We start from the raw sequence: 18,253 nt of genomic DNA, 5'->3' as shown, positions 1-18,253 counted from the left end.
TGATCCTGCCCCATTATCCTGCCACATCTGTCCCATGATGCTGCCCCATCTGTCCCATGATTCTGTCCCATGATCCTGCCCCATTTGTCCCCTGATCCTACTCCATCTGTCCCATGATTCTGTCCCATGATCCTGCCCAATCTGTCCCATGATCCCACCCCATCTGTCCGATGATTCTGTCCCATGATCTTGCCACATCTGTCCCATGATGCCGCCCCATCTCCTCCCATGATTCTGCCCCATGCTCCTGCCCTATTTGTCCCATGATTCTGTCCCAACTGTCCCATGATCCCGCCCCATCTGCATAATGATTCTTTTCTATGATCCTACCACATCAGTCCCATGATCCTGTCTCATCTTTCTAAATCCTGCCCCATGTGTCCCATGATCCTGCCCCTTGTGACCCATGATCCGGCCCCATGTGACAAGCCTACAACCTGCAGAACCACCAATCGACCAAACCACTGCAGGACCAGCTCTATCCTTACCTACTGTATCCTCACCCATCCCTTGTAGATTGTGAGCCCTCGCGGGCAGAGTCCTCTCTCCTCCTGTTCCAGTTGTGACTTGTATTGTTCAAGATTATTGTACTTGTTTTTATTATGTATACCCCTCCTCACATGTAAAGCGCCATGGAATAAATGGCGCTATAATAATAATAATAATAATAATAATGTGTCTCCATCCTGCCCCATGTGTCCCATGTGTCTACATCCTGCCTCATGTGTCCCATGATCCTGTCCCATGTGTCTCCATCCTACATCCGCATCTGTCTCGATCCTGCCCCAGCTATCTCTATCCCGCCTTGTGTCCCATGATCCTGCCTAATCTGTCTACATATTGCTACTTGCCGCTTTCAGCAGAAAAAAAAAAAACTTTCTCCTTACCTGGCCGTGATCCAGCGGCATAGTCTCCTCAATCAATTTTATGCGTGGACTCGGCGCATGACAATGGAAAAATACGCCGGGGACATGCCGCCTACGTCAACTACCAGCCTGTGATTCGCTGGTGGCTTATAACTATTGCCAATAGATTGTAACTGAACATGAGTCCGATGATGCATGTTCAGTTACTGAACTGGCAGGATCCTCTTGCTTCTGGAGCTGGTGAGCAGGGGGGTCCAGTGCGCTAGTAAGGGCCATAAAGCCCTGATGGAGGCCCTGGTCCCTGCAGCACCCCATTTCAGGCGGCTGGTGCCTTGTGCCACTGCACCACTTGCATATAGCTAAAGCCGGCCATGAACATACCCTAATTAGAGGGTAAGTGCACAAGGAGGATATTTGCATGAATATTGGAACACATGAAATGCCTATAGTGGACACAATGCTGTTTTTATTCCTTCAAACTATATTTTTCTGAAACACCAGGGTGCCCCTGATTAAAATATACCTGGCTGCAATTGCACAGCCATGTTCTGATTCACACTACCATGGTTTGAGCTGCAGGGATTTAAAGGGAGCCTGGCAGCTGATACATCCTGTGCAGTATCAGGCACTGGCTACATGGTTTCAGCCGAGCTCCCACTAGCGAATCACATCTGATGTAAGAGCATAGGATGCGATATGATAATGACACTCGGCTCCTGCTTCGCTGCGAGCGTGAGTTGAGTGTCAGTGCTCTGATCCTCTCGCATGAGAGAATCATAGCACAGCTGCGAAGGAGGAGGAGAAATTAATTTCTCCATCTCCTCCGCTGGCAGCGGCAGTCGCACTGTACTCGGATGATATCCGAGTGCAGTGCAATGTTTCACACTCACCCATAGACTTATATGGGTGCGTGTGATCCGAATTTGGCATGCAATCGCAACATGCTGCGATTTGTTTCCTATCCGATTAGAGCAGGAAAAGAAAACATTACTGAGAACAGAACGATAGGGTTACATTGGTACGAATGCAATCCCTAACTCTGAAACGCTGAGATGTTCCATGGGAAAATATATTTTCATCAACACCACATAGTAGATTAGTTGGACAGCATGGATTGGGCTGCATGCATCAGCTGTCAGGTTCCCTTTAATTATAAGATCCCTTTAGGCTTGTCCCACACGTCCAGATAATTCCGGTGCCGGAAAAAATCGGTACCAGAGTTATCCGTGTCCGTGTGTCCGTGAGCTCACGTAGGCCATCCGTGTGGCACACGTGCAGCAGCCGTGTGCCGCCTGGGTACCACACGGACCGTGCAGGAGAGACAGCGCTACAGTAAGCGCTGTCCCCCCAGCATGGTGCTGAAGCCGCCATTCATCCGTTCTCTCCAGCGCTCGCTGGGGAGAAGGGATGAAAAACCTTTTTTTTTTGTTGTTTTTATGTGTTTAAAATAAACTTTAGGGCATCCTCCCCCCTCCCACCCCCTGTGCGCCCGGCCGCCGGCATTAAAATACTCACCCGCCTCCCTCGACGCTTGCTCTCCGCCCAGCAGCTTCTCCTGCACTGAGCGGTCACGTGGTGCCGCCCATTACATTTGATGAATATGCGGCTCCACCCCTATGGGAGGTGGAGCCGCATATTCATCAACTGTAATGGGCGGCACCACGTGACCGCTCAGTGCAGGAGAAGCTGCTGGGCGGAGAGCAAGCGTTGAGGGAGGCGGGTGAGTATTTTAATGCAGGCGGTCGGGCGCACAGGGGGTGGGAGGGGGGAGGATGCCCTAAAGTTTATTTTAAACACATAAAAAAAAAGAAAAAGGTTTTTCATCCCTTCTCCCCAGCGAGCGCTGGAGAGAACGGATGAATGGCGGCTTCAGCACCATGCTGGGGGGACAGCGCTTACTGTAGCGCTGTCTCTCCTGCACGGTCCGTGTGGTACCCAGGCGGCACACGGCTGCCGCACGTGTGCCACACGGATGGCCTACGTGAGCTCACGGACACGGATAACTCTGGTACCGATTTTTCCAGTACCGGAATTATCTGGACGTGTGGGACTGCCCTTAGATATATTCTCCAGTAAGGCACAAGAGGATTGAAAGAAAAAAAAAACTCCGCTTGTATTTAATCCAACCATAAAAAAATGCATTGTGATGTTTTGACCTTTAAACCCAAACTGGTGTAAAATAAAACACAGCAGATAAATTAAATGATCATTTCCCTAGAAACGTTTTCAGGACTAACATTTTGCTCTTTACATTTACATTTTTTATTGATGCTTCTATAGATCTCCTTCGATAATCATACAGTCGTAACATACAACAAGAAAACTATGTCAGACAAGATGGGGAAGAACAGAAACAAAAAATAAATCCCTCACAGGTCACCTGTCCCACCACCATAGCTCCATACATCTGGTCTTCACACATTTTTTTGGGCTCTTCAGTTTTCCTCACTTATCACCGAGTAGGCCCCTGTCGCCCAAGGCCTTGTCAGCACCTCAGACGACAGGACGTCATGACGTGCACCACCCGAGGTGCTGACTAGACACTGTCGTGACATCATGACACAAATTGTGGCTTCTGAGGCCTACTTGTTAGAAGATGTTGAAAGCTGAAGCTGACATTGGGGAGCTAAATGGTTGGGACAGGTGAGTGGCGAGGAGAGGTTTCTGTTTTTATAGCCTCCTATAATTCAGCAGAGATGGTGGCCGACTGCCCACCATTTTGCTGAATTCAAACAAAGCGAATCACCAAAAATTGTAATTGGGGTTTTGGTCAAATTCGAGGAGAATTGAATTAAGAGTCTCTCATCTCTAATATATATCATATATGCAGTATATACAGTACATACAGTGGTATATACAATGCAGTTTGTAGTAACAGCCATGATATCTCAAGCCCCCCAGAGGATGGATTCTGATGGCGTCCTGTTATACTGTGTGCATATATATATATATATATATATATATATATATATATATATATATATATATATATATATATATCATGTCCCCTTTAACTGTCATTTTAACACTGCTGTTAATATAGTACATACTGTATATAGGTAGGTCACAGCATGCTGGGAAGTGTAGTGTCACACAGCTGGAGAGCCACAGGTTGGATAGCAATGCAGAAAACAAATATGTAATAGGAATTTTTCATAAGCAGATAAGAATTAATGTGGTTTTATGCAATATCCGGACATAGTTGCCACATGTCAGGCAGTGCTAGAGCATGACAGAACAGATACAGGCAGCATCTGGACTTCAGCAATGGCGTCCCATTTATTAATATCGGCCGGATATTCACATTTCAGTCTGGCATGTTGCGGTGTATTTCTCATTTGTTATATATTGGTTGAGACAGTAATCGCGCTGCATGACTCATATCCTGATCACTGCTGCTCCCTAGTGGATGTTTCTTGAAAAGAGCAGTTCTCTTTTTTTTTATCTATTGCATCTGTTTAAAGCTGTAGAAAATATTAAAGGGGTTGTCCATATTTTTTTTTTTTGACTTAAAGGAATTTTCCAGATTCGGAAAAAACACCTTTTTCGTGGCTGCAAAATAAAAATCTTTACTCACCGTACCCGGGTCCAATAAGTGAGCTCAGCGTCACATCTCGTCAGCTTAGCAAAACCGCTGAGCTCAGTAACGTGACCGCTGCAACCAAGGAACAGAGACTGGGGCAGCGGCTGAGATACTAAGCTGGACCACGGAAGGGTAAGTAAACGACAATTTGTTTTTTTGTTTTCTAACAACGGACTGTACATCTCAGGAGGTTTTCTGAAGGGGGACAACCCTTTTAAGCTGAAGATTTTATGGTGCCTAAAATATACTTACGTTATGCTCTTGGGATGTCCCCAATGTTGCGGTATCGTAGTAAGCGGCAGACATGCCAAAAGTGAACACTGCCCTGGTGGGGGTCTGAACTGGACACTGGACCAGGGCAGTGAAAATCTATTTGGCATTAGTATGGAAGCGTCATGTCTCCCATATATCTCCAGCAATCAGTCCATCTAATATAACTATATAGGTTGTTGGCATGCCATGCAAACCTTTAGGCTATGTGCACACGTTGCGGATTAGCCTTAGGAATTTCTGGTGCGGATTCTGCCTCTCCTGGCAGAAAACGCAGCTGCGGATTTTGTGCGGATCCGCAGCTTTTTTTGTGCGTTTTTTTTTTTGCGGATTTGCTGCGTTTTTTTACCCCTGTGGATTTCTAGAATGGAATGGGTACAAAAACGCTGTAGATTCGCAAAAAAGAAGTGACATGCTACTTCTTTTAAACTGCAGCGTTTCCACAGCAGATTTTCCGCAAAGTGTGCACAGTTTTTTTTTCTCATTGATTTACATTGTACTGTAAATCAATTGCGGATCTGCAGCGTTTCTGCACCTCAAAAAACGCTGCGGATCCGCAGAGAATCCGCAACGTGTGCACATAGCCTTACTCCAGTCAGTGGTGTTAATCAGATTTTTCTAAACATTGTCCTTCTAAACCACTGCAAGCAAGACCATGTTTTTGGCAAATTTAAAGAAAGTCATGACATTTAGGCTGTGTTTACACCAGATTTATTGCCTCCATTTGACATTCATACCGGAAAAGCTTTTTTGGGGGATTCAGACGGAATCTCCGGATTTAGAAACAAGCAGTCTGAAAAACAAAGCATGAACAGGCCCTACCATTGACATCTGCCACGCACATACTTCAATGTAAAAAAAGAAACACAATAAATGAATAAGTTTTACAAGATTTTATCTTTTATTCCATACATTTTTTGCAGTATACTGACATATTACATATCACATAAAAGTATTTCACTCCAAAATGCTTTTTTGCCTTTGATCTGGCAATAGACCCCAATGGATGCGTTTAGCAAGTTCAAATGATCAGGAGCTTTCCCTGCATAACATAGAGGCAAAAACGTTGTGGACATCGCCTGCACTTGTAATAAACCCTCAGGAGGGCATTCCAGATGGAACTCTAGGCTGATTTCTATATAAATACAATTATGCAGAAGTTTTATTACAAATCAGATCTCGCTATAAGCTAGATGTCTCATTGACAGTTGCTATTCCTCTCATTGACAGTTGCTATTCCTCTCATTGACAGTTGCTATTCCTCTCATTGACAGTTGCTATTCCTCTCATTGACAGTTGCTATTCCTCTCATTGACAGTTGCTATTCCTTTGGATGGATTCATGGGGGCAGAATGTTGGATCTCATGATGTCTTAGAAAAACATCAGCAGTCTCGGTCAAAATGTACTCTTTAGCTTCAGACCTGCAGCACGCTTTGCTCCATGCTTGGCCTGTGATTGTGTGGTTGGGTGGCCTTTATGTTGCATCCTATCATGGTGACACTGGACCTCTGGATTATTGTCATTATAGAGGACATTATCGCCTCATCGTTCACTTTCTTTTATCATCTTGCACATTTTCTCCAGAGCCTCATGAACACCTTCTCCGGTGATGCCCGAGCAGCCACACACATCCCATTTCCTTGAAGGCAAATCGTGAAGTTTAAGATGATGCTCAAGTTCAGAAGGACTACAAGCACCAGCCAGGTCCTGCTTATTGGCCAGTACAATGAATGGTAAGTCCTGTGAGTCCATATAGACCGCATAGAAGAGGTCATCGCGGGCATCATAAAATCTCTCGGTGTCCTTACTGTCCACTACAAACATAAAGCCTTGGCACGTTTCCAAAAAATGTCTTTTCAAGGGCCCACCTTTGGCTCCTAGACTAACGTCCCATACTACAAGTGATAGGTCCTGAAAGATGTCCAAGGTCTCTACATTGTAACTAACGGTTGGAATGGTTTCCAAAGCTTCTTTGTGCTTCAATCTGTACAGTATTGTGGTTTTGCCACTTCCATCAGGTCCAATGATTACAATAGTAGCCTTCCTTAGCTGTGCCCTGCCGCACAGCCCCTGTACCCGGCTCACCAAGGTGCCCATATTCCCCACTGCCCCCAAAATGTGACCAGAGAGGATGCACTTCACTATTGAGTCACAGTAGGAAACCCTTCAGACTAATGACACGTGATGATATCTTCTACTCCCACCTCTTCCTGCTTCCTCCTAGTCATCCTTGTTCTATGCCAAACCCTCCATGCTGGAAGCTGCTGTGAACAAGAAAAACCTTGTTAGTTCATACAGACACAAAAGCATTGGACTTTAGACAGGTGCCAGAAGGCTACACAAAGGGCTCTAGATAGGAGACGGAATTTAACTCTTTACTGCATAACCTCAATGATAACCAGAAGAGCTAAAGGTACCGTCACATTAAGCGACGCTGCAGCGATAGCGACAGCGATGCCGATCGCTGCAGCGTCGCTTGTCATGATTCTCAATGGCGAGAGAACATAGCCCAGCATATATGAGAACTAGCTCTTGGAAGATGGAAACTATACTGACCATGAACTAAACCTGCCGCACAACTAGAAGTGGCCGGGTAGCATGCCTACGTTTTTTAACCCTAGATGCCCAGCGCCAGCCGGAGAACTACCTAATCCTAGCAGAGGAAAAGACAGTCCTGGCTCACCTCTAGAGAAATTTTCCCAAAAGGCAGACAGAGGCCCCCACATATATTGGCGGTGATTTTAGATGAAAAGACAAACGTAGTATGAAAATAGGTTTAGCAAAATCGAGGTCCGCTTTCTAGATAGCAGGAAGACAGAAAGGACACTTTCATGGTCAGCAGAAAACCCTATCAAAACACCATCCAGAAATTCCTTTAAGACTCTAGCATTAACTCATAACACCAGAGTGGCAATTTCCGATCACAAGAGCTTTCCAGACACAGTAACGAAACAGCAGCTGTGAACAGGAACAAAATGCAAAAACACACAAGGACAAAAGTCCAACTTAGCTGGGAGTTGTCTAGTAGCAGGAACAAGCACAGAAGGCTTCTGATTACATTGTTGACCGGCAAGAAACTGACAGAGGAGCAAGGTTATATAGCGACTCCCACATCCTGATAGGAGCAGGTGAACAGAGGGGATGATGCACACAAGTTCAATTCCACAAGTGGCCACCGGGGGAGCCCAGAATCCAATTTCACAACAGTACCCCCCCCTCAAGGAGGGGGCACCGAACCCTCACCAGAACCACCAGGGCGATCAGGATGAGCCCTATGAAAGGCACGGACAAGATCGGAGGCATGAACATCAGAGGCAGTGACCCAAGAATTATCCTCCTGACCGTATCCCTTCCATTTGACCAGATACTGGAGTCTCCGTCTGGAAACACGAGAGTCTAAGATCTTTTCCACAACGTACTCCAACTCACCCTCAACCAACACCGGAGCAGGAGGCTCAACGGAAGGCACAACCGGTACCTCATACCTGCGCAACAATGACCGATGAAAAACATTATGAATCGAAAAGGATGCAGGGAGGTCCAAACGGAAGGACACAGGGTTAAGAATCTCCAATATCTTGTACGGGCCGATGAACCGAGGCTTAAACTTAGGAGAAGAAACCCTCATAGGGACAAAACGAGAAGACAACCACACCAAGTCCCCAACACAAAGCCGAGGACCAACACGACGACGGCGGTTGGCAAAAAGCTGAGTCTTCTCCTGGGACAACTTCAAATTGTCCACCACCTGCCCCCAAATCTGATGCAACCTCTCCACCACAGCATCCACTCCAGGACAATCCGAAGATTCCACTTGACCGGAGGAAAATCGAGGATGAAACCCCAAATTACAGAAAAACGGGGACACCAAGGTGGCAGAGCTGGCCCGATTATTGAGGGCGAACTCCGCCAAAGGCAAAAAAGCAACCCAATCATCCTGATCCGCAGACACAAAACACCTCAAATATGTCTCCAAGGTCTGATTAGTCCGCTCGGTCTGGCCATTAGTCTGAGGATGGAAAGCAGACGAAAAAGACAAATCTATGCCCATCCTAGCACAGAATGCCCGCCAAAATCTAGACACGAATTGGGTCCCTCTGTCAGAAACGATATTCTCAGGAATACCATGCAAACGAACAACATTTTGAAAAAACAGAGGAACCAACTCGGAAGAAGAAGGCAACTTAGGCAAGGGAACCAGATGGACCATCTTAGAGAAACGGTCACACATCACCCAGATGACAGACATCTTCTGAGAAACAGGCAGATCCGAAATAAAATCCATCGAGATGTGCGTCCAAGGCCTCTTCGGGATAGGCAAGGGCAACAACAATCCACTAGCCCGAGAACAACAAGGCTTGGCCCGAGCACAAACGTCACAAGACTGCACAAAGCCTCGCACATCTCATGACAGGGAAGGCCACCAGAAGGACCTTGCCACCAAATCCCTGGTACCAAAGATTCCAGGATGACCTGCCAACGCAGAAGAATGAACCTCAGAGATGACTCTACTGGTCCAATCATCAGGAACAAACAGTCTACCAGGTGGGCAACGATCAGGTCTATCCGCCTGAAACTCCTGCAAGGCCCGCCGCAGGTCTGGAGAAACGGCAGACAATATCACTCCATCTTTAAGGATACCTGTGGGCTCAGAATTACCAGGGGAGTCAGGCTCAAAACTCCTAGAAAGGGCATCCGCCTTAACATTCTTAGAACCCGGTAGGTACGACACCACAAAATTAAACTGAGAGAAAAACAACGACCAGCGCGCCTGTCTAGGATTCAGGCGCCTGGCAGACTCAAGGTAAATTAAATTTTTGTGGTCAGTCAATACCACCACCTGATGTCTGGCCCCCTCAAGCCAGTGACGCCACTCCTCAAAAGCCCACTTCATGGCCAAAAGCTCCCGATTCCCAATATCATAATTCCGCTCGGCGGGCGAAAATTTACGGGAAAAAAAAGCACAAGGTCTCATCACGGAGCAGTCGGAACTTCTCTGCGACAACACCGCCCCAGCTCCGATTTCAGAAGCGTCGACCTCAACCTGAAAAGGAAGAGCAACATCAGGCTGACGCAACACTGGGGCGGAAGAAAAGCGGCGCTTGAGCTCCCGAAAGGCCTCCACAGCATCAGGGGACCAATCAGCAACATCAGCACCCTTCTTAGTCAAATCAGTCAATGGTTTTACAACATCAGAAAAACCAGCAATAAATCGACGATAAAAGTTAGCAAAGCCCAAAAATTTCTGAAGACTCTTAAGAGAAGAGGGTTGCGTCCAATCACCAATAGCCTGAACCTTGACAGGATCCATCTCGATGGAAGAGGGGGAAAAAATGTATCCCAAGAAAGAAATCTTTTGAACCCCAAAAACACACTTAGAACCCTTCACACACAAGGAATTAGACCGCAAAACCTGAAAAACCCTCCTGACCTGCTGGACATGAGAGTCCCAGTCATCCGAAAAAATCAGAATATCATCCAGATACACAATCATAAATTTATCCAAATAATCGCGGAAAATGTCATGCATAAAGGACTGGAAGACTGAAGGGGCATTTGAAAGACCAAAAGGCATCACCAAATACTCAAAATGGCCCTCGGGCGTATTAAATGCGGTTTTCCACTCATCCCCCTGCTTGATTCGCACCAAATTATACGCCCCACGGAGATCAATCTTAGAGAACCACTTGGCCCCCTTTATACGAGCAAACAAATCAGTAAGCAGTGGTAACGGATATTGATATTTAACCGTGATTTTATTCAAAAGTCGATAATCAATACACGGCCTCAAAGAGCCGTCTTTCTTAGACACAAAGAAAAAACCGGCTCCTAAGGGAGATGACGAAGGACGAATATGTCCCTTTTCCAAGGACTCCTTTATATATTCTCGCATAGCAGCGTGTTCAGGCACAGACAGATTAAATAAACGACCCTTAGGGTATTTACTACCCGGAATCAAGTCTATGGCACAATCGCACTCCCGGTGCGGAGGTAGTGAACCAACCTTGGGTTCTTCAAAAACGTCACGAAAGTCAGACAAGAATTCAGGAATCTCAGAGGGAATAGATGATGAAATGGAAACCAAAGGTACGTCCCCATGAGTTCCTTTACATCCCCAGCTTAACACAGACATAGCTCTCCAGTCGAGGACTGGGTTATGAGATTGCAGCCATGGCAATCCCAGCACCAAAACATCATGTAGATTATACAGCACCAGAAAGCGAATAACCTCCTGGTGATCCGGATTAACACGCATAGTCACTTGTGTCCAGTATTGTGGTTTATTACTAGCCAATGGGGTGGAGTCAATCCCTTTCAGAGGTATCGGAGTCTCCAGTGGCTCCAAATCATACCCACAGCGTTTGGCAAAGGACCAATCCATAAGACTCAAAGCAGCGCCAGAGTCGACATAGGCGTCCGCGGTAATAGATGACAAAGAACAATTCAGGGTCACAGATAGAATAAACTTAGACTGTAAAGTGCTAATTGAAACAGACTTGTAAGGCTTCTTAGTACGCTTAAAGCATGCTGATATAACATGAGTTGAATCACCACAATAGAAGCACAACCCATTTTTTCGTCTAAAATTCTGCCGCTCGCTTCTGGACAGAATTCTATCACATTGCATATTTTCTGGCGTTTTCTCAGTAGACACCGCCAAATGGTGCACAGGTTTGCGCTCCCGCAGACGCCTATCGATCTGAATAGCCATCGTCATGGACTCATTCAGACTCGCAGGCACAGGGAACCCCACCATAACATCCTTAATGGCATCAGAGAGACCTTCTCTGAAAATCGCCGCCAGGGCGCACTCATTCCACTGAGTAAGCACAGACCATTTGCGGAATTTTTGGCAGTATATTTCAGCTTCATCTTGCCCCTGAGACAAGGACATCAAGGTCTTTTCCGCCTGAAGCTCTAAATGAGGTTCCTCATAAAGCAACCCCAAGGCCAGAAAAAACGCATCCACATTGAGCAACGCAGGATCCCCTGGTGCCAATGCAAAAGCCCAGTCTTGAGGGTCGCCCCGGAGCAAGGAAATTACAATCCTGACCTGCTGTGCAGGGTCTCCGGCAGAGCGAGACTTCAGGGACAAAAACAATTTGCAATTATTTTTAAAATTTTGAAAGTGAGATCTATTCCCCGAGAAGAATTCAGGCAAAGGAATTCTAGGCTCAGACATAGGTGCATGAACAACAAAATCTTGCAAATTTTGTACCTTTGTGGCGAGATTATTCAAACCTGTAGCTACACTCTGAAGATCCATTTGAAACAGGTGAACACAGAGCCATTCAAGGATTAGAAGGAGAGAAAGAGAGGAAGGCTGCAGTATAGGCAGACTAGCAAGTGATTCAATTAAGAGCACACTCAGAACTAGAGGAAAAAAAAAAAAAAAAAAATTGTAGCAGACTTCTTTTTTCTCTCCTTTCTCAGCCAGTAATTTAACCCTTTTTTGGGCCGGTCAAACTGTCATGATTCTCAATGGCGAGAGAACATAGCCCAGCATATATGAGAACTAGCTCTTGGAAGATGGAAACTATACTGACCATGAACTAAACCTGCCGCACAACTAGAAGTGGCCGGGTAGCATGCCTACGTTTTTTAACCCTAGATGCCCAGCGCCAGCCGGAGAACTACCTAATCCTAGCAGAGGAAAAGACAGTCCTGGCTCACCTCTAGAGAAATTTTCCCAAAAGGCAGACAGAGGCCCCCACATATATTGGCGGTGATTTTAGATGAAAAGACAAACGTAGTATGAAAATAGGTTTAGCAAAATCGAGGTCCGCTTTCTAGATAGCAGGAAGACAGAAAGGACACTTTCATGGTCAGCAGAAAACCCTATCAAAACACCATCCAGAAATTCCTTTAAGACTCTAGCATTAACTCATAACACCAGAGTGGCAATTTCCGATCACAAGAGCTTTCCAGACACAGTAACGAAACAGCAGCTGTGAACAGGAACAAAATGCAAAAACACACAAGGACAAAAGTCCAACTTAGCTGGGAGTTGTCTAGTAGCAGGAACAAGCACAGAAGGCTTCTGATTACCTTGTTGACCGGCAAGAAACTGACAGAGGAGCAAGGTTATATAGCGACTCCCACATCCTGATAGGAGCAGGTGAACAGAGGGGATGATGCACACAAGTTCAATTCCACAAGTGGCCACCGGGGGAGCCCAGAATCCAATTTCACAACAGTCGCTGTTTGGTCGCTGGAGAGCTGTCACACAGACCGCTCTCCAGCGACCAACGATGCCGAGGTCCCCGGGTAACCAGGGTAAGCATCGGGTTGCTAAGCGCAGAGCCGCGCTTAGTAACCCGATGTTTACCCTGGTTACCAGCGTAAAAGTTAAAAAAACAAACAGCACATACTCACCAGCGCGTCCCCCAGCCTCTGCTTCCTGACACTGACTGAGCTCCGGCCCTAACAGCACAGCGGTGACGTCACCGCTGTGCTTTCACTTTCAGTTTAGGGCCGGCGCTCAGTCAGTGTCAGGAAGCAGAGGCTGGGGGACGCGCTGGTGAGTATGTGCTGTTTGTTTTTTTAACTTTTACGCTGGTAACCAGGGTAAACATCGGGTTACTAAGCGCGGCCCTGCGCTTAGTAACCCGATGTTTACCCTGGTTACCAGTGTAAAATATCGCTGGTATCCTTGCTTTTGCTGTCAAACACGGCGATACACGGCGACCTAGCGACCAAATAAAGTGCAGACCTTCTAGCAGCGACCAGCAATTTCACAGCGGGATCCAGATCGCTGCTGCGTGTCAAATTCAGCGATATCGCTATCCAGGTCGCTGCAACGTCACGGATCGCTGGCGATATCGCCTAGTGTGACGGTACCTTAAGTCTCTGCAGTTGTCCCCAGAACCCATTACATTTATAGACCCTAATAATGTGTCCTGCCATGGAATTTTATAGGGTAACAGTCAGTGACCTCCACTAAGCTGTGTGCTCTGGAGATGATAGTTAAAAAATACCACACTCCGGCAGGCAGGTATACCTCATTGACCTCATTAGTAGGTTTTTATAACTCTTTACTTTCCAGAGTGTAAAAGCAGGAAAAGCAAAACAGGCGAAACCATGTAAATCTACCAATCATGATGTTACCACCAAATATGGATAGAAGGTAAATAACGCCCGTTTAATGGAATATTACAGGACACACCAAATATTGCCAACGCAAAAACACAAATAAATTGGTGCAAAGAAGTCCAAAAAAGGATATCAAAATCTTTATTGAATATAGATACAACAAAAGAAAAAGTGCAAGGTAAATAGTGGGTTTAAAAACTGCAGACATAGTGCATAGTACGCATGGAGACAGAGCGCATACCCCGCATCAGCAGTCAGGCAAAGTACACAGGAAATGTGCAATAATATTAATAATAACTGTGCACTCCATAGACAATAAAATGGGTCAAGACAACCCTATAACCAAAGTCCGCAATGGTAAGTAAAGGATAGTACACATACATGAAGTGAACACAGGAGGAATAACTTGCCGGGTGACGATGAAGGGGAAGCGTCCGCTCCAGACCCACCCCGACGCGCGTTTCGGAGATGTCCTTCCTCAATCTTGCCTTACGCAGGCGTGTACTGTGGAGGACAGAGAATGAACTTCAATCCAATATCGCAGCCAGCATGCAGCCAGCGGGAAAGGAGTGAATCAAACACCCGAAAACCCCGCCCCTATGGCTGAAAATTGTTCCCTCCAAATTCAGGTGACAGAGTCCCTTTAAAGGGTTGCCTTAGCAATATTTTTGTAAGATGGGCAATCTGGAAAGTAAAGAGTTAACACAACCTTACCAATATCTCATGTTCCACTGATGGTTTATACTTCCTCATACAGCAAAGATGTCCAGTCACATGGGCACATGACCGCTGCAGCCAAACACTGGCTCTAGTGAAGCACTACTGTAGTTATAGATTGGCTAGAGCAGTCACATGTTCCTGTGACTGAACGTCATCACTGGAGCAGGAAATGTGAGCATTTACTCCCTATACAACCCCTTTAAAGGAAGCTGTCGGCACATTTTTTTCCATATGGAAGTAGTAGTGCAGCGCCCCAGAGTCCTGGTCGTTGCAGTACTGACGCTCCGCCACTAAGGGGAGTGATGGTACGTCTGATGGCACTTAAGGAGGTCACCTGACCAGGTATCACAGTCACACTTTACACTTCACATTCTGGCCACCAGGGGGAGCAAAGGGTTCTATGCATTAGGCCACTCCTCACAATCTGGTAAAACTGGGGGTTGGATAGGAAGTTAGTCAGAAGCTGACTGGGTTGGAACCAGGCAACATCCTGTGGCAGAGGTTGTTGCGGGGGGAAGATTCAGGGGGGTCTCTGTCAGGGGTGGGATCCTGACAGTGGCCTAGCGAACAGAACGTTACGGAGCCGCGCCTGCACTCGAATGCGGTGGCATCCTAAGAAAGGAAACAAAGCGAGGTTTATTGTGGAGAAGTGAGAAACGAGATCGCAGCAAAAAGGAGATAAAGCCAGTAGGAGTCGTGCCGTAAGATCGAGGCAACATCCTACTGAGGCGCGTAGACGCTGGCCGGAACGCCGAGGAAGTATTGGGCTCCAAGCATTACTTCAAACAGCGGCAGGACAGTTAATTTTAGGTTGGCTGTCTCACCTAAATCACCTAAGCAGACATAGGGGGCAATTGTGGGAGAGGGGCGACGCTAGGGTCCCGGAAGAACTCCAGGCCTACCCGTCATACGGGTGCGTCCTATCCATATCATCTGGGGGACGGAGAAGAACATCAGAACAGATACGAGTTGTGAGAGAAGAACATCAGAAACAAACACAACAGTTGTGAGGACTATCCCGTGGTGCTCAGCAGGGAAGTACTACAACACACAGGCTCTAGAAGGTAGGCACTGATTTCCACCTGCAAAGGAAACTCTGGATGTGCCTTCGGACCGGCCGGTCTCAGACAGCCCTGTTAGCAGTACTCTGGATTGCGGATCCTGAAGCCTTCAGTAAAGAGGTAAAGAGACTGCAACCCTGTGTCCTCGTTATTCATCGTGCCTTGCACCACGCACCATCATCACATCTTTCATTGGACGCCCCTTAGCAGGGTCACAGACCGGGTCTAGCCACCGTGACAACCCCAGGACCAAGACAGAGAGGCCCGGTACCGAGTGCCCCGCGGCCCTGCGTCTGGGGGTGCTCCAGTAGTATGGCTGTGTAGGCATATCAATGTTATCTTTTCAAGGCATAAATCTGATGTGCTTGTCATGAGAAATCAATAAAGAAGTCAGATGCAAATCAGGCTTGAAGTGCACTGTTGAGGGTGTGTTGGTGCACTAGGTACACACAGCCCAAAATGCACTTTTAGGCTGGATTCACACAATGCCCGGACTGACCGTGAGTTTCCCAAGCTGAATATACAACCTCATACAGTATGTGTCTATGAGGCTGAAATATGTGAAATCTGCCCGTGAGCCCGACCTTAGAATATCAGCAGCATAAAGACCATATTACAAGGCAGTTTTAGGTCACGTTCACACGGTCAGTATTTGGTCAGTATTTTACATCAGAATCTGTAAACCAAAACCAGGAGTGGAACAGTCAGAGGAAAAGTATAATAGAAACACGTCACCACTTCTGTATTTATCACCCACTCCTGGTCTTGGCTTACACATACTGAGGTAAAATACTGACCAAATACTGATGGTGTGAATGTGGCCTTATAGCTAGCAGGTTATGTGACTTGGAATCGGCATATACTCGCTTTTTATGGATCCTATACCAAGGATCCAATGTAATGTGAAAGCAGTGCAAAAATACCATCTACTAGTGAGCAACACACGAGGGATGCTAGGATGTGCAGCATTCTCTGCAGGCGAGATACCTGCTCTTGTTATTTTGTGGCTTCTCCTCTCCGTCCATATCAGTCACCGCCCTGTCCCTGAGATCACTTCCCGTGCTGCACTGTCACAATGGGTTATATAACAAATTCCAACACTACACAAAGTGACAAGGCAATACGGAAGTCTTTCACTACTACCATCATCAGGTCTGACGGATCTGTTTAAACCCCTGGATAACCCCTTCTTAAATGAAACAGTGCGCCATGTAAAATAAAATCAAATACTCACCTACTGGACCCACATGCGAGACTGGGCCGTATTCCTCACATGTGTGATCCTGGCCAAAGGGTGCTGTTCAGGCAGGGCTGCCACTAGGAATTTCAGAGCCCCATACTGGCAAAATTTTCGGGCCCCCTTGAGACTCCGCCCCAGTCCTGCCTCCACCCCTCAAACCTTCCAAGTCCCACCGTCCACTCTTGGAAAAACTCAACTTCTGCACTACATCCTCACCAATCAGATATTAACAGCTCCTATTGAACATCATATCGCATACATAGCCAGCAGCTTTTGTTTTGGCCAAAAGAGTTTTTAACCCCTTCACGCCACAGCTCATTTTTGTTTTTGCATTTCTGTTTTTTGCTCCCTTGCTTCCCAGAGCCATAACTTTTTTATTTTTCCATCAATATGGCCATGTGAGGGCTTGTTTTTTGCGGGACGAGTTGTACTTTGTACCATTGGTTTTACCATGTCATGTAACAGAAAACGGGAAAAAAATTCCAAGTATGATGATGAAATAGCAAAAGAAGTGCAATCCCACACTTGTTTTTTTGTTTGGCTTTTTTGCTAGGTTCACTACATGCTATAACTGACCTGCCATTATGATTCTCCAGGTCATTACGAGTTCATAAAAATAAAATGCCCGTAGCGTCTCCATTTTTCATGCTTTGGGGTGGGGTGAGGGCTTAATTTTTGCATGCCGAGCTGACGTTTTTAATTATACCACTTTTGTGCAGATGTTTTTTTGATTGCCCGTTATTGCATTTTAATGCAATCTCATGGCCACCAAAAGAAACGTAATTTTGGTGTTTTGATTTTTTTTCTCGCTACGCCATTTAGCGATCAGGTTAATACTTTTTTTTTACTGATAGATCGGGCGATTCTGAACACGGCAATGCCAAATATGTGTAGGTTTGATTTTTTTTTATTGTTTTATTTTGATTGGGGCGAAAGGGGGGTGATTTGAACTTTTATATTTTTTTTATTTTTTTTATATTTTTAAACACTTTTTTTTAAAATTTTGCCATGCTTCAATAGCCTCCATGGGGGGCTAGAAGCATGCACTACTCAATCGTCTCTGCTACATAGAGGTGATGCACAGGGTGGCGCTCATAGCAATCTGACATCAATAACCATAGAGGTCTCGAGGAGACCTCTGGTTGTGATGGCAACGTGACTGGGGTCAGCAGTGCGAGTACTTCCGGCCGCGCAGCCGGCAGCGCTTGTTAAATGCCTCTGTCAGAGTTTGACGGCGGCATATAACTAGTTAATGAGCACGGGCGGATCGCGATTCCGCTCGCGCCCATTGCAGGCACATATCTGCTGTTGAAAACAGCTGACATGTCGCGACTTTGAGGTGGTCTCACCGCCGGAACCCACCTCAAAGAGGTGATACTTCCAGCTGACGTACTATTCCGTCAGCTGGCAGAAAGGGGT

The 18,253-nt window shown here is 46.3% G+C and overlaps 1 pseudogene across 5 annotated transcripts in view; it reads right to left on the bottom strand.

The window, feature by feature from the left end:
• Positions 1 to 5,620: 5,620 nt before the first annotated feature.
• The window catches only part of LOC143765582 (uncharacterized), a 52,937-nt pseudogene continuing 40,304 nt past the window's right edge, over positions 5,621 to 18,253 (bottom strand). For 2 of the 5 annotated variants that reach the window (XR_013213421.1, XR_013213422.1), the window contains one exon: positions 5,621 to 6,984. The product of XR_013213421.1 is annotated as an uncharacterized LOC143765582, transcript variant X1 (transcript). Of the gene's footprint in view, positions 6,985 to 14,194; positions 14,318 to 16,581; positions 16,625 to 16,828; positions 16,941 to 18,253 lie in introns of those variants that run through there. The other 3 variants (XR_013213425.1, XR_013213423.1, XR_013213424.1) reach the window with 3 other exon arrangements.

This window comes from Ranitomeya variabilis, chromosome 4, assembly GCF_051348905.1.
Source record: "Ranitomeya variabilis isolate aRanVar5 chromosome 4, aRanVar5.hap1, whole genome shotgun sequence".
In the NCBI taxonomy this organism is placed as follows: domain Eukaryota; kingdom Metazoa; phylum Chordata; class Amphibia; order Anura; family Dendrobatidae; genus Ranitomeya; species Ranitomeya variabilis.
This window is presented reverse-complemented; position numbering and strand designations above follow the sequence as displayed.